At 45.0% G+C, this 17,592-nt stretch overlaps 1 protein-coding gene across 1 annotated transcript in view; it reads right to left on the bottom strand.

The window, feature by feature from the left end:
• The window catches only part of ADNP (activity dependent neuroprotector homeobox), a 312,543-nt gene extending 304,075 nt beyond the window's left edge, over nt 1–8,468 (bottom strand). Inside the window, exon 1 of the mRNA XM_083618384.1 lies at nt 8,204–8,468. The gene's annotated coding sequence lies outside the window, so the exon portion shown is untranslated. The remainder of the gene's footprint in view (nt 1–8,203) is intronic.
• Nucleotides 8,469–17,592: the final 9,124 nt, after the last annotated feature.

The raw sequence follows: 17,592 nt of genomic DNA on the forward strand, positions 1-17,592 counted from the left end.
ACAGGGGCCCCTTTCACATAGAGGACTGCAAAGCAAACGTGTGGCCTCTGCAACCTTCTCCATGCAAGTTCTTCCTAGGTGAGGCACGAATGACCTCATCCATTCAGGTTCTTCAATGGGCTTTGAAAACCTGCTTATTTCAGATAGCTGGTTTTTTCCCCTTGACAGTTCTATGGTAACGCTTTTTTTCAGCCGACTTTTACATAGTTCTGGCTGAGTTCTAACGACACGTTGCAATCTGCTGTGGATTTATTGTTGTTTTAAGTAGGTGTTCCTGGTACTCAGACCATACCCTGGGACTAAATGAAGTCATGTTACAGTGTTACCATGTTTCAATTACCATTTTTCTTCTGACAGTTCCTAGAGTGGAATTATAGTAATTGTAGTTCTGTGAGGGGCAGTGCCCTCAGAGAACTACAATGTTTAGGGGTACTCTCATTTTCCTACTCATATTGAAATACTGACCCTCAGTGAGGCCAAACTTAGATTCACAAAATGTTTAGGGGTATGCGTACCCCTGCGTCCCCCCAGAAAAAAAGCACTGGTGAGGGGAATTGGGGTCCTCAGGACCCTTAACAACAGCCCTCAGGACCCAACCTACAGTACCCAGAATTCTTTGAGGGAAGCCATGAATGTTTGAAGTGGTATCCTAGCACCTTACTTAAATGTATGTGCCCTCTTTCTCAACATGAATTTTGCACACTGGTTTGGATTAGTTTCTGTTTGGTGCATCGGATCTCAGTTTAGAAGTCACAGCAGCATATCCCATTTCACTGCCGGAAGCAAAAGGGAAGGTGCTCCCCCCCCCACTGCCATGGCCTTGCCCTGCCCCCTCCAAAACTTCCCTTCCCTTAGTTGTGTGGAAGTGCCTGCATAGCAGCAGCTGATCCAATTTTTGGAAACACAGGCTGTGTACACAGAATACCTTTAAAGCACATTTGGAACAAATCGTTTCCCTCAAAGAATTCTGGGCACCAGAGTTTACACCTCACCTAGTTCCAGCTCCAGCAACCCTGAACAAACTACAGTGCCCAGAATTCTTTGAGGGAAACATGTCCAGCAGCCTTTCTTCAGCAGAAGCTTCGGGCTTACAGTTTGACTGGCAATGAGGCGAAGAAAGGAAAATGCTTCCCTCTTGTGGTCATAGAATTAAATTCACCTGCAAAGCATAAGAGCCCGCTAAAGAAGAGTGGAATACCTGTATGAAATTTGACTGTGATTATATTTTGAGACTATTTTGTAAGCTGCTTTGAGAGTCTTTTGGGGCTATGAAGCAGCATACAAATCAGTCATGGAGAACAGTTTGGATTCAGCTGAAGCGGTCCATTTGCAGGTGCTGACATTTCCCCATTGCAGACAGCTTTACAAATCAATTCCTGTAGCATTTTGCATTTTTTTTTTCTTTTAAAAATTCATCATTTTACTGCAGATTTACCCCAATAAACACATTTTCCATGCAGTTTTGACTTATGTACACATTTTTGCAAGCAATTGCTCCTAATAGAATGCGTATTTGTATGCTATTTTCGGTAATACTTTTATTCTATACAAATTTTGCCTGAATATATGCATTTTTGTAAACACTATTTGCTTGGAGAAATGCAATGCAAAATTTGGAGAAGTGCAAATTTAGAAGGCTAGCTGCATTTCCGTTCTCATATTATTTTGGAAAGTTCAAATTTGATCAGTTCGGCTTTAAATATAAACTGAATCATATTTCCCTCCCCAATCCCTAGTGGAGATGAAGGAGAAGCCCCATTCTGCCAGTTTTTGCCAAGTTGAAACTCACCCAAATATAGTTTGCTCCTTAATATTAATAATACTCTGATTACAAAGACTAATTGCTATGTCTTTAAGGTTTGTTTTGCTTCAAATACTTGAGCTTATGAACAGCACATTTGTAAATGAGTGACTTTTAGTGAGTAAAAGTTTTAAGTTCTCAGTTTTATTTGCATTTCAAATCACTCTGTTGATACTTTACACTGGGGAGTGCATTTGCTAAAGGTTAATTTAAATGCATGCCGTCACCGCAACAAGCTGTGATTTGCAGCTATTTGAGTAAGATTGATACTGTCACTTATCTGCCCTTTAGGGGGTGGGGGTCCTGTTCTGTATTGGAAGAAAAATGAAGGAGACCTCCAGATGCACAGGGAAAGGTTTATTAGGTCCAACTCATTTTGAAATAAATCCTTCTTTAGGGGCACTGTAGATATATGATGTAGAAATATGAATGGGAATTTAACAGCAAATCTTCACACTGTCTCATAATATCGACAACAATCAGGAACAGGACAATCTCATTGTTGTTGTTATTATTATTATTTGTTAAATTTGTATACCACCCATCACCCAAAGTTCACAACACAAAAATAGAAAATGGGAACACAAAAATAAATTTAAAAATAAGAAATAAATAAAAATTTATGCACCGACACTAGATTCCTACACAAAGAGATGTAGAGATGACCACCAACTTGCATGGCTTTAAAATAGGAATAGACAAATTCATGGAGGATAATGCTACCAGTGCCTTCAAGCAGGGGCATACGAAGGAGGGGACGGTCCGCCCCCGTTGCCACCTTGACGGGAGGGGGGGTGACAAAATGGTGGGCGGCACTCGTCACTGCGGGGCCTGCAGTGCCCATGAGCCGCGTGTTTTGGTGTCTGCAGGCTCCGCGCTGTCTGTCCGCCTCCTCCCCAGCTGTAGGGCGGCTGAGGCCCCACTGCATGCCCTGTCCCATATGGGCACTGCGCCCCCTGTCCCTATGGGTGCCACGTGCCCTGTATCACCCCTAGGGGTGCGGTCTTGTCCCTATGGGTGCTGCCCCCCCATGGCATGCAGCACCCATAGGGATGACACTGGGCGTGCTGTGGCGCCCATAGGGATGCGGCACACAGCGCTGCCCATAGGGTCGGCATAGGATGCTGAGCGCCTCGTTCTGTCCCTATGAGCACCAATAGCCCCACACCTATGGGCGGTTTGCTCCATCCCAGGGGCCTGAAAGGCTTCCTCCGATGCTGCCTACAAGCCATGATGGCTAGGATTTACCTCCATTATTACACACCCTCCAATACTTCTCCGATGAAAATAGGGAAGTCTCATTCCATAATGATAATTTTACTATTTATACCCCACACATCTTACTGGGTTGCCCCAGCCACTCTGGGCAACATTTATAAAAAACATAATAAAACATTAAACATTTTTTTAAAAAACCCCTTCCCTGTACAGGATTGTCTTCAGACGGCGCGGGGAGTCAGATAACTTCATACACTCCACCGTTTCTCCAATGAAAACAGGGACATCCTAAGGAAAAGTGCTCCTGCCAACCTAGCAGTTCGAAAGCACGTCAAGTGCAAGTAGATAAATAGGTACCGCTCTGGCGGGAAGGTAAACAGCGTTTCTGTGTGCTGCTCTGGTTCGCCAGAAGCGGCTTAGTCATGCTGGCCACATGATCCAGAAGCTGTATGCCAGCTCCCTCGGCCAATAAAGTGAGATGAGCGCCGCAACCCCAGAGTGGGCCACGACTGGACCTAATGGTCAGGGGTCCCTTTACCGTTACCTTTAAGGAAAAGTGGGACATTCCACGATCAAATCAGAAACTGGGACAGCTTCTCTAAATCAGAACGTCCCTGGAAAATAGGGACACTTGGAGGGTCTGCTATCGGAGGCAGTGCTGGGAACTGCCGGTGGGAAAACTACTGCTGTGCTAGAAGATTTTCCACAGGCACCTGGTTGGCCACTATGAGAATAGGATTGCTGGACTCGATAATCCACAGTCTCTTCCTGAGTTCTTATACTTTCTAGGACCAGCTCCTTTAGATCCAGTACAATGAACACTATTAATCACCTGAATAAATGGAACAAGATGTGATATCTTGCCATTAATGGTAGTTGGCTTTTCTTTGGCAGAAACACACAGACATTGTACCTGAATGCTTAAAAGAGCTTAAAGGAGGCAGTTTTGCCATTGATGGATGTAGCCGAACCAGGATCACAAAGCGACCACAATTTATGAATGGTTTTCTTGGTCTCCTACCAAGCATTTTCTCTTTATTATACAACCACCTGGAGATTCACCAAGTCCATAATATGCAAGCCAGCCTTTATAAATATGCTGAGAAATTATAGTCAGTTTAATTTTTGGTGGGTTGTTTACTTCAAACTCACCTTTGCCATAATCCTCAACATTTTTGAGGGCCAGTTGCTCCCTTATCCCCCTGCTCTTTTCTCCTCAGCTGTAATTCCATAAAACCAAAATTTTGTCCTGAGAGAGAATTTTTTACCACAGGATCACAAAATTCTCGGAAGGTGGAATTCCTAATTGAACCACGGATGTGCCTTTTAAAACAAAAAAACATGCCCACAAGATCATTATTACAAGAAAATTACTGCTGTGATAGGAAATGGCTCACTGGGCAGACAATGGTAACCAAATACTGTGAAATGTTCTTAGAACGTTCCAGAAACATCAGCCTGAGGTTGTAATAAGGAAATAGTTACGTAATAACAGATAATTCGCAGACCCTTACGCTAACTGCTTTTTATTACTCTTTTGTGGGTTTTATTTTTACATTGTTTGATTTTGTATTATCAATCAATCTAAAACAGGCTTCCTCAGCCTCAGCCCTCCAGATGTTTTTGGCCTACAAGTCCCATGATCCCCAGGGCCGAGGCTGAGGAAGTCTGATCTAAAACATACTAAGGGTGCATTCTGATGGCCCTTAGGAGAATATCACAGGGGTCACATGATATTACGGACCACCCTTTCTGCAAGTGGTCCACCTACCTACAGAGAATGAGGTCTGCTGTTAATCCATTGAGATTTCAGCTTCTGTGGCTGCCATTCTGGGCTGCTCCATGGGTGTTGGGTCTGAAAACAGGGAGGTTTGCTGATGTCCAAGGGAGTGTTGTGGGTACAGGAACTTAGACTCCCTCATTCACCCAACATGCACCCAGACACTACAGCACCCCAGCCTGCCTGGAAATAGTGACAGTGTAGAAGCATTTGGAGTTAATCCTCTCCCACTGAAAGGGAGGGATCCAAAGCAAATAATGCAAGGGAATGAAAAAAGAAAAAATGGAGGAGCAAGACTCTTTATCGCCACCAAGGGTGGCTTAGAAAAGGTAGTAGCTGCACCACAGATCTCCCCCTGCCTGGTAACCTAGCAGTTTGAAAGCACACCAGCGCAAGTGGATAAATAAGTCCTGCTGCGGCGGGAAGGTAAACAGCATTTCCGTGTGCTCTGGTTTCCATCACGGTATCCCGTTGTGCCAGAAGTGGGTTAGTCCTGCTGGCCACATGACCCAGAAAGCTGTCTGAAAGCGAGATGTGCGCCGCAACCCCACAGTCGCCTTTGACTGGACTTAATCATCCAGGGGTCCTTGACCTTTTTTTTTACCTTTTTACTCTGGAAGAGTTAGGGCTGGGTGATTTTTAACCCATAGAAAAAGATGCGAGCTTGGGTGGAATATGAGCCTGATCAATACTACATTCTCTCCAAATACACAGAAAGTTTTCTGCTCGGTATATTTGTTAAAATGTAAGTAGTGACTAATCTGTTGAGACAAAATCATTTTGCTTCTGTACTGCCATGGAGGTCTCCAGCCACAGGCTAATTTGGCTGCTCGAGAAATGAACATGCTGCGTATTTCCTGAAAAACCCAGCCATCAAGTAAAACCGTTACAAGTCCCTACATAAACCAATGAAAAATGTGGTACTTGCCACTGAGAAAGCCTCAGCTCTCAATTGCCTGGGCTCATTTGCATCAATCCACTGAGCTCATTGTTGGTTTTCCACAGGAGGCCTTCGACTGATGAAAGTGTACGTCTTTGGAAACGCTATGCATGAGCAATTAGTGGCAACGACATCTATAGCTGGACAGACCTGGCATTGTAAAAAAATATATCACAGATGCTTTTAGGTTTCTGCTGACCGTGGACAATAATTTGGAGCAATCAGCTATGGTGACGTCAGTGTAGGTTGGGTTGCTCCATGAGAACTGTTGTGCCTCCCTTCTCTTCCTGAAGCTGAAGTTTGCATTCATTTGAATGAGAATAAAGAACAGATGCATGTTTACACAACTCAGTAAGGGAAGCCTTGGAGGGGGCTGGTCAGGGCGACAGGACTGCACCTTCCCTTTGGCTTCCTTGGCAAACTGCATGCTTGCAGTATTCAACTGATTGCATTATGCCTGATTAGAGTGTATGATGGGCTTCCAAAATGTGTTTTCACCGGGCTTTGTAGGCCTCAGAGGAAGCAAACGCCTGTACCGAGGGCGAGACCTCTATGAATAAAGATGAAGGCAAACTTCAGATCAAAGGAGAAGTCTCTGTGGGTTCTACTGAACCCTTGAATCAGAGAATGGTTTGGCCGAGGGGTCCCATTATCAATGCAAATCGTACGGCTGTATGCACAACTTATTTAGTGATCAAATGCATGGGAAGAGAGTAAAAACCGTGCCCTTTGGTCACACCCCCGAATGCTATTGCATCTGCTGGCCACACTACCCATTGACCATACGTTCTGTCGATCAGAAAGGTCAGCGTGAACCTAGGGCTCTCCTTTGTTATAGGACACCTTGATTGGCCCAGAATTCCTGGTTGAGAGAGAGAGAGTCCTATATACAGTGGTACCTCTGGTTACAGACGCTTCAGGTTACAGACTACGCTACGTGCACGGGTCACGATTTGCCGCTTCTGAGCATGCGCGTGACATCATTTTGAGCATTTGCGCATGCGCAAGTGACGAAACCCGGAAGTAACGTGCTCCATTACTTCCGGGTTGCCACAGAGTGCAACCCGAAAATGCTCAACCTGAAGCAACTTTAACCTGAGGTGTGACTGTAAGATTGTCTTCCATAAACATGGTTTTAACAATGGGTCCGTAAGTGACCGTGGAGGCCAATTCTGGATCTACAAGTCCTTCCACAGAGGGATGGGTTTTTGGAAGACGCCTGTGAGTGAATTTGTTTTATGTGTGTAGATCAGTGCATGCTGATCAATGCACAGTCTTCGCAGAAAGGCTCTGTTCCAATGCACGAGTATCACGACGACCGGTAGATTCTTATCTGCTGCAGCTTTCACAGCCGTTGCAACATACCACTTGTTATCTTCCGCATGTTCTGTCGTTGAGGACTTTTTGGATCATTCTATGTAACTTCAAATATAACATTTTAAGTGTGTTTTAAGTGCATTATACAAATGTGACACTAGGTGGCGATGGTGAGTTTAATGGCAAATTCAATATATATTTAAAACGTGTTTTTTTTTTAAAAAGCATTTTTTTATATGTGTCTAGATTCCACCCTGCTCTCAGATGTCATGCCAAATGTGCAGACGTTGACAGTGGGATGTGCAATATTGGGGCAGGGTGACGGCTGACAGGAATGTTTTTCCTCCACGCAGACACATGAAAACAAACTTCTGTGTGGCTCCTATTCCATAGGAATTAAATCCCATTGAATGCTGTGGGATTTATTTCTGAGTAAACTTTCCTAGAGTGACTCTGTAAAAGAAGGTCTATTCCTGTAAGTGTCAGTGTGGGCTGTGAAACATTAAAAATAAACAAATACGGCATACACAGAACCACATTTGTGATGTGGGGTCAAGAACCAGGTTTCATTACCTCCCAAAGCCACCGATCTCTTGAAACAGGTGCTTGCTGCGGGGACATGTGGCCAGCTGGAGCGCTCCAAAATGTACATACCTCTCAAAAACGTGTGGTACACAGAAATAATCTTTCAAAAATATGTTGATTCATTCATTCAAGCATTTGTTTTTCTGCTAATGACCCCATGAATGATTTTCACAAAAGAAATACCCCTTTATCCTGCCTCCCAGCAAGGACCTCTCTGCAGACTTTTCTTTAAATACATGAGCATAATTAAGCCCTCAGTGCTTGTAAAAAGTTCATGACTAATCTGAAAACGGGATCAAACAGAATTGAAAGCATTCTTTCTTCTTTTTTAAATCCAGTCTACTGTTGTTGTTGTTTTTGGAAAGCTGTTTCTTTGCTATTCATTTGAGCACCTCTTAAAACTATAACCAACTTTTCTGAGATTGAGGATGTCTGCATACAGTTGGGTGCCATTTTGAATCAAGATGATTGACTGAACCTTTCAAAACTGTACTGATATTCACTGCTGATTTCAAAACTGCACTGATTCCCCCTCCCCACCACCCGAATTCCCAAGTAACACTGGGTAAAGGTAAAGGTACCCCTGCCCGTACGGGCCAGTCGTGTCCGACTCTACGGTTGTGCGCCCATCTCGCTTAAGAGGCCGGGGGCCAGCGCTGTCCGGAGACACTTCCGGGTCACGTGGCCAGCGTAACGAAGCTGCTCTGGCGAGCCAGCACCAGCGCAGCACACAGAAACGCCGTTTACCTTCCCGCTATAAAGCGGTACCTATTTATCTACTTGCACTTAGGGGTGCTTTCGAACTGCTAGGTGGGCAGGAGCTGCGACCGAAAGACGGGAGCTCACCCTGCCGCGGGGATTCGAACCGCCGACCATACGATTGGTAAGTCCTAGGCACTGAGGTTTTACCCACAGCGCCACCCGCGTCCCTCTGGTTATGGGGCTGCTAATAAGATGTATTTGACAATGACTCCAGTTTAATGTACAAGAAAATAGTTAGATGATTGACTGGCTTATTGTACACAGTTAGGGCACATGCTGTGTAGGGTGGGCATTTGAGCTATGCCAAGAGCACTGCATCCCCCGTAGGATTGGGGGAAACCCAGAGGTTTAGTAGGTACACAGGGGGTGAGTGCAGAGGAGGAAAAGAGGGGAGCAAGTTCACCTACTGAGCTCTAACAAAAACCAAATGAAAAGCAACGTTTTAATTAGAAATGCAAACAATCTTGTAAAGAAATGTTACCATTCAAACTGCTAGCATGAAGTAGGGACCCCACTAAAGGAAAGTAAAGGAGTACCTAGTCCCTGCTTGATAATTTCCCCTAATTTTTGGACTCTCTTTATGCTGATCTGACACAAACAAACTGGAGACCTTTGTTATCACCTCATTCACTTGCCAGACCAAGGAGGGAACATCAATTGCCCGCATGCTCCAGCTGCCGATGTTATCATTTCTGCTCTGAAAAAGTCCCAAATATTTTTTACCCCAGCATTCCTCTGTCCACTGCGTCTCAGTGTTCACAGCTGTTGGGATAAGAGATTGCATTCTTTCTCCTTTCTTTTTGAAGATTCTTGGCTCTGAAGAGCTGAAGATGGTTTAAGTAAATGTTCACCACACTATTTCTGGTTTTTATTGTCAAAAGCCACTTTTCATTAAGAGAGCCAAGCCAGTGTTACATTGTGTGTGTGTGTGTGTGTATCCATCAGGAATTAGGTTTCATTTGGAAGCCCAGGCATTCTGTGGCCCTTGCTAGTTTGGAAACTTTAGTTCTTGTTCTGAAAATGTCTAAAAATGTGTGCTTGGAAATATTCTAATAAAGTTGCCAAGTGACTGGGAAAAACATACACACGCTTCTGACTTGTACAAAAAAACCCAGCAGGTGAAACTTTTAACTAGGCTGTGGTTCAAAGCATAGTTACAGTGGCTAGCACACAAGTTGCTAAGCCTTTCAACAGTGAGATTTGGTTTAAGAGGGGACAACAACTCAGTGGGAGCCCAGCGGTAACATCCAAATCAACTCCACTCTGAGATTTCCCACTGTATATTTTGAACCATCTCCAAGACTTTAAATGACATTTTGCATCCAGCCATTTTAGTCAGTCTTGTAATTCTAATCCCTGGGAAGATGTTTTGCAAACAGCAACATCTGAAAGGGTTTGCAGAAAGCACATTGTGGGCATCTTGATTTTAGCTTACTCCACAAAAGCACTGTGTTTGCTACTTTTTCATGCTTCCAGCCCACTGGCAGACATGGCACCAGGCCTGGTACCAGAAATCAGTAGCATTGGGCAGCTGCCAAGACCCACAGACACTGGAAGGAGACCCACCACTAACCCAAGAGCCTAGAACTGACCAAAAATGTTTGGCTTGCCAAGGTGAAAGAATGAGCTTTAACATGAGTTGGTTATGCCAGGAGCAGCAAGCAGGTGCTGCTGCTGAACAGGCTCAGATGAACAGTTGCTCCTTGATCTTCCTTTTTGACTGTCTCGGGCCACCAACCTGGACAAGGTTCTTCAAACCAGCATGATAAATCTCTCAGGCTGCTGTAAAACAGATCCCAACCACATTAGCATGCCGCTAGTATTGTCAAGGGACGCCGATGGTGCTGTGGGTTAAACCACAGAGCCTAGGACTTGCCGATCAGAAGGTTGGCGGTTTGAATCCCTGTGACGGGGTGAGCTCCCATTGCTTGGTCCCTGCTCCTGCCAACCTAGCAGTTCGAAAGCACGTCAAAGTGCAAGTAGATAAATAGGTACCACTCCGGCAGGAAGGTAAACGGCGTTTCCGTGCGCTGCTCTGGTTCGCCAGAAGCGGCTTAGTCATGCTGGCCACATGACCCGGAAGCTGTATGCTGGCTGTCTCGGCCAATAAAGTGAGATGAGCGCCGTAACCCCAGAGTCGGCCACGACTGGACCTAATGGTCAGGGGTCCCTTTACCTTTACCTTTACCTTTACCTAGTATTGTCAATGCAGGGATGGGAACCCGGTGGTCCTCCAGATGTACTTTGACTCCAACTCCCACCATCCCTGATCATTGGCCAGGCTGGCTGCAGCTATTATTGGAGTCCAAGAATGTCTGGAGACAGTTGTGGATGGTGGGGTGGAGTGGAGGCGCTCAGATGATTTTGGTTTCATTGCTTTTGCTTTCAGGTGTCAAGGTTCAGCGAATCCTATCCCTCCCCCAGTGGCAGCTAAAAAAGCAGGTAAACAAGAAGAGTCCTTACCATTGTAATTTATTCATTATTCACACAGAGATACAAAGGAATATAGTCCCTATTAAATAATGGTGTTGTTCCAAGTAATTTCCCCCCCCCTTTACTCTCAGTCGTCAGCAGCTCCACCCCTTATACGGTGGCTGCGTAAGCCCCTTTGTCTGTTTGTTTTCTGCTCTCCCACTTTCACAGCCCTCCTGGTTCTAGGAGAAGGGGGATCAGGAATGCTTTCTAATGATAACATGTCAGCCAGCTGTTCTGGGTCTGTTGCTCCCCCCTCCTCCCCCTCCATTATCTCTCAGCTCTGTCCTTTTTCTGTCTCAGAGTCATGATCTTCTACAATCCGCTGTCCTCCTTTTCTTGGGAAGGTTCAGGAGGAGGAGGGGCAGCCCCACCATCCCTCTTCAGTCCAGTCCCTGACATCAGGGTGTTAGAATTCCTGCTCCGTGATTGCAGTCATGGGATTTTTGTCTATCACATGACGATATATGTTTTGACTCCACGGAGTGGGATGTGACAGAGACAGTATGTTTGTGTTGCTGTGTTCCGTGAAGTGGGGCTATTGTCCTTTGTCCTTTTTCTGTTTGCTGTCTGATGCTAGAGAGAGAGGGAACCATGTTGCAGTGCTCCGTATGTGTTTATATGTAAATAAAGTAGATTAGCCAAAATGCTGAGTTGCTGAGGTCTGTCACGCGAAATGCGCAAACTCTGCGCATCTCTAAGTGTGCTGGTGTCGGTTGGCACTAGTCGCTGTGATGTTCAGGCAGAAGAAAGCTTTTGAAGCTCCAGAACGATTGACCAGGAGGGAGAGAACATACCAGTTGGGCATGTGTCTCTGCCAGGGTCCTACTCGAGTGTAGGCTCAACTCCTGACACAGGAATGGTACAGGGGGGCAGGGAGCAGGGAGTGGGGAGGTGGCCGGGAAATTGGTGCAGCACAAACATACTGGGAGGAGCACCTGATTGTCTCCTCTGGTGTGTTTGCGCCACATCTCCCTACTCGTTCATGCCTCCCCCCTTCTACCACCTTGTAAGCAACAGCAATGTGAGTGTCCAGAGGTCAGGCGAGTGGTGGTGTCCCCCTTTCCTCTGCTGTCTGGAAGGCCAGAACTTCCCCACCCTTGTATTAATGGAAAAGGAAAAGTTGGGAGATTAGAAATATCATTAAGTCGTACATTTTTCGCCTGAATTAAAATACTGAAGTTAAGGGAATGGTGGGTATTACATCAGTTCTCCTTTGGTGTCTGTACAATGTACATGCAAAGTCTTTCCCCAGATCTGGAACCCTGGTCATTTAAGGCCCAACTGTACACACACAGGTCCCCTCTGTTCAGATGTTTGTTTATAAGAACACATGAGAAGCCTTTGCTAGATCTGACCATCTAGTCCAGCATCATGTTCTTACGAGGTCCTCCTGACATCTATATGGGATGCTCGCAAGCAGGAACTGAATGTAGCAGCAGCAGCTCCCTACTTCTGATTCCCAGCAAATGGTATTCAGAAGAATCTTCCAACAGTGGAGGCAGAGTATAGTCATCATGGCTGGTAGCCAGCGAGAGCCCTCTCCCCTGTGAATTTGACTAATCCTCTTTGAAAGCCGTCCAAGTGGGTGGCCATCATGCAGGAATGGATTCCGTAATTTAACTATGCACTGTATGAAGAAGGACTTCCATCTTGTCTGCCTTAATCTTCTTACATTTAGCTCCAGTGGATGGTCCCAGGTTCTAATATTATAAGAGAGGGAGATGTTAGAGGGAAGCCTTCTCAGCACAGCTCTGGTCCTTGGCCCTGTGCACATAACACCCACATAAGAATTGAGATGAGTCAACGTGGGAGACCTGGGATTTTCAAAAGAGGTCCCCTACTTAAATGTGCAGCAGACTTTTAAAGGAAGAGTTTAATAAAAATAATTATAAAAATCACCAAAGGCAGTTGCCCCCCTCCCAACCAGAAGAGACGACACTCCTTTCCTCTCACACTCAAGAATGATTGTTTTATTCATATGGAAAGACAGGCAGATGTAATTAATGAATCAATTAAAATCCATACCATTAATCAACTCAGGCTGCAGTCCTTAGAGTTTGCACATTTGCTCAGAAGTCCATGGGGCTTACTGAAGACAGTGGGGCTTGCTTCTGCATAAGCGTGCATAGGATTGCACTGTAAGGCCACAATACCCAGGAATACAAGGGGTTGGATTAGATTACCCTTGGAGTCCCTTCCAACTCAATGATTCTATGATTCTATGGTCATCCTTTGATCATATGAATCACACACACACACAGACACACACACACACACACATATATATGCCATGTAAAAATTCAAAATCATAGATAATCAGCTAACCATTACCAAAGATGTTTTCATACCCATCTGCATAGACCTGGTGGCATAGAAAAGTTTTCAGTTACTTTTTCAAGTAAAGTAAAACAGAAGGTGCCATTCCACAGGACTGGGAAGATAGACTCGGTTTTGTGTTGATGTCCAATGAACCTTCTCAACTTGAGGGATGACCAACGACATCCCTGCAGATGTTCTCAGTGCTTGACCTCGAATATAGGGATATAAGGATACACTGAACCTAAGTTGTTCAAGGCTTCATAAATTAATTCACAGACCTTCAACCCGGCTCAGTAGTAAATGGGCAGCCAGTGTAGATGTTTGAACAATGGTGTTGCATGTTGTGAGCCATGTCCCACAGTCAGCAGCTAGGCCACTGCATTCACAAAAGGGAGCCCCCAAAGGAGCAAAAATTTCACGAGGAAAGAGAAAGTTGTTCCGTTGCTCCCCCTCTAATTACTGACACTTATGGAGGAACACCCAGCGTAGGTTGTTCAGCTGAAGATTTTAGGTGGGTGGTATGTGAGTCAGCAAGTCATTTCCACACTCAATACGGCCACACACAAAAATGTGTGTGTGGACTGTCTCTAATATCTTGTCCATCCCATATGGAGAACTATGAGGCTTGATGGAAGAAACCTGACAAAGCACTCATGAAACATATAGCATCTGGAAGAAATTGTTGGATACTCATTGTTTTATTAAAGAAGGGTATTCATTTCATGGTCCAGAGACATACAGAATTTCTGGAATGTAACCCATCAGAGAGTCAATTAATAGGAAGAATCTCTGTAGGCCTTTGTTCATATTGTGATCATTCAATAGTGTTTTCTACTTTTCATGGGTGGCTTGTTCCTCAGTGTGCCATTCGAACCATATGTCCCATCTGAAAGTGCTATAGATGGTTGGAGCTCTGTGGTACTGAAGTGAAATGTTAGGTATTGGGATCTGTTCTGCATCTTGCTTATTGTTCAACATTATTTTTTTCCATTGTGACTTGGATCCTGTTATCTCAGGCTAGGAAGGCCTAACTACACGTTTCACACCAATGCAAGGTCCAGTTTCTGTAGATAGGGCAGGTGAAGCTGCCACAGCCTGGGAGAAAATCACTTCTGGCCACTGAGACCACCTTTGCTGATATGTTTTTGTGGAGGCTGTCCCCCCCACCCCATTAGTTTTGATGCTAAATTTTGGTGGCCTTTGTTTCGTCCTTGAAGACTGTCTGGAGCTGAGAAGATACCACTTGACATTATGCGCAAATTTCTTTAATGTGGCTTTCTCAGCAGTGGTTTTTACCACCTATTCCTTCAGGGTGGCAAGAAGAAGAAGAAGAAGAAGAAGAAGAAGAAGAAGAAGAAGAGGAGTTTGAATTTGATATCCTGCTTTATCACCACCCTAAGGAGTCTCAAAGCAGCTAACAATCTCCTTTCCCCTCCTCCCCCACAACAAACACTCTGTGAGGTAAGTGAGGCTGAGAGACTTCAGAGAAGTGTGACTATCCCAAGGTCACCCAGCAGCTGCATGTGGAGGAGCGGGGACGCGGACCTGGTTCACCAGATTACAAGCCTACCGCTCTTAACCACTACACCACACTGGCAAGAGCTGCTCCATTTCTTAGTGCAGCATAAATGACCTCTGAGGTCCTTATACAAATCCCATCCCTGGCAGATCTCACTAGCCAGGAAAGGAAAGGTTCCAAAGAGCAAGTGGTAGGTCTCAACTCTCCAAATAACTTGTTAATGTCATTGGGCACAACAGGACCAGATGTCATTCTGAACTTCATTCTTCCACATCCCTTGTAAGTGCAGAGGAACCTCTACGATCAAAGGAACTTTACTACATGTTGTGATCTAGACTACTAGCAGTGATTTGGACATTGATTCAAATGGGATGGCATTAGTAGCATCACCCACAGAAGCACTAGATTTGGATGCTGAGTCCAGGGACCACCAGTACCTAAAATCTTGAAACCTGAGACCTCTGAGCTAGGACCTTCAAAGATTACCGTCTAAGAGCTGAACCCCACCAGGAGCTTCCAGGTGGCGAACCTGCTCAGTGTCACAGGTACTGTGTGCAGGAAGAGATGATGGAAAGATGATGGAGTGCTTGGCTTCAAGCCAGGAGGCTGACCCTTTAAGGATAGCCATTCTACACCAAAGGGACAGAACCTAAGAGAGGTCATCAGGCTTGTCAAAACAAGTTGACAGTTACCTGGAGCCTCTCCAGGCCTTGCCTTCCATTTCTGATACCAGGACTTTGTGTGGATACACACTCACTGCCTTTTACAGTGGTACCTCGGATTACGAACTTAATTCGTTCCGGAGGTCCATTCTTAACCCGAAACTGTTCTTAACCTGAGGCACACTTTCGCTAATGGGGCCTCCCGCTGCTGCTGGGCCACCGGCACTCAATTTCCGTTCTCATCCTGGGGCAAAGTTTGCAACCCGGAGCAACTACTTCTGGGTTAGAGGAGTTTGTAACCCGAAGCGTTTGTAATCCGAGGTACCACTATAGTCTCCTTGCTCTGCCCATTTGCTCCAGATCACTGTCTAAAGGGCTTCCTTACTCCCGACTCAACTGTGGGCTCATCCTTCCCAGGACTGGGCACTCAGAACCACCGAGCCTTCTTTAACTGGCTTAAGAAGCACTTTGGTGTTTTTCACATCTGTGTTAAATACAAAGACAGTGGTTTCTTGGTAAGAAGCCAATGAATCTGCAGAGCGGAGATATGTTTTTAATTCCGAAGGCATAATCTGCTCCAAATTTAGCACCATAGAATTTAGTATTGAGTAAGTTGCTGTTTAAAGACTGAGGACTGTTGAACACCATACTTGGCAGATTTATGATCAATTACCAGTGAAAATACAGCTTTTATAAGTAGGGCTGGCACAGGGTTCCAATACTTTCCTCTGACACCAATGCACACTCCTGTAGGGGAAATGTCACGCATCTGTATTAGTAGATATGTATTACTTTAGGGACTGTTGTTCTGTGCATCTATGCTCTACTTCCATGGATATATTTATTAATTACCCTGTACAAAGTGACATCATTTGCTGCAGTGACCAGAAAGATTTGGAGTAAACGTTTTCAGATTATAGCTATAGATTGCAAAATCATGAATTAATGTAAGAGCATAAATGAATACCCTTGGTTTCCCTGGAGGGACTTCTTATTGGCTTTTATGCATTGCTACGCAATATGGTTTACGTATTGTCTGTGTGCTTTGTGTCTAGTTAAAACTACATTGTGGTGTCCAGTAAGAATTAAGGGGCGGAAAGATTAAGTAAAAATAAACTATACATCTAATCAAAGGGGTGGTTGATTGTGCAGTCTTGGAAAAAATGCATTAACTCCAGAGGCTTCATCTAATACATGGGTAGGCAAACTAAGGCCTGGGGGCCGGATCTGGCCCAATTGCCTTGTAAATCTGGCCCGCGAACGGTCTGGGAACCAGCGTGTTTTTACATGAGTAGAATGTGTCCTTTTATTTAAAATGCATCTCTGGGTTATTTGTGGGGCATAGGAATTTGTTCATCCCCCCCAAAAAAAAATATAGTCCGGCCCCCCACAAGGTCTGAGGGACAGTGGACTGGCCCTCTGCTGAAAAAGTTTGCTGACCCCTGATCTAATATATCTCAGAGCAAAGGAAATATATGGAACTCCCATGCTTTCCTAAGTCATAGCCAGTGCAGAGTGCTGGAATGCTGGACAAGGACCTGGGAGACCGGGGTCAAATCCCAAATCAGCTCTGAAGCTTGCTATCAGCCTAACCTACCTCACAGGGTTGTTGTGAAGAGAAAATGGAGGGGGAGAAAAATGTGCACTCCACCTTGAGCTCTTTAGAAGAATGGTAGAATATAAATGCAACGTTGTTGTTTGTTGTTGTTTTCCTTTCTGGGATTGGTGGGAGACTTTTCCCATGGGTCCATAGTTGTCAACGAGCTGTCAGTGATCCAGGTCATCCACAGGGCAGGCTAATAATAATAATAATAATTTTATTATTTATACCCTGCTCATCTGGCAGGTGTGATGGACAGCATGTGGCCTGCTCCATTCTAAGAGCAGGTGAGGTAATAAAACTGTTTTGAAAAAACCCTGCAGCTCAGGAATGGAGAACTTGTGGCTCTTCATTTGTTGTTGGACTACAACTCCCATCATCCATTGGCCATGCTGGCTGGGGGCTGATAGGAGCTGGAGTCCAACAATGTCTAGAGGACCACAAGAGCCCCATCCCTCCATGACTGAAAGCTTTATCTTGATTTCATGGCCTCTCAGGCTCCTACATGGCAATTTGTTTCCCTTAATCTAGTCAGCGCCCCTGATGCTTATAAATTGGCATCTAATCGTGATCCCCAAAGCAGTAATTCACATTTAGGCAGCTCTCCAATTTGC

The sequence above is a fragment of the Podarcis filfolensis genome (genome assembly GCF_964270895.1).
Source record: "Podarcis filfolensis genome assembly, chromosome: 6".
NCBI lineage: Eukaryota > Metazoa > Chordata > Lepidosauria > Squamata > Lacertidae > Podarcis > Podarcis filfolensis.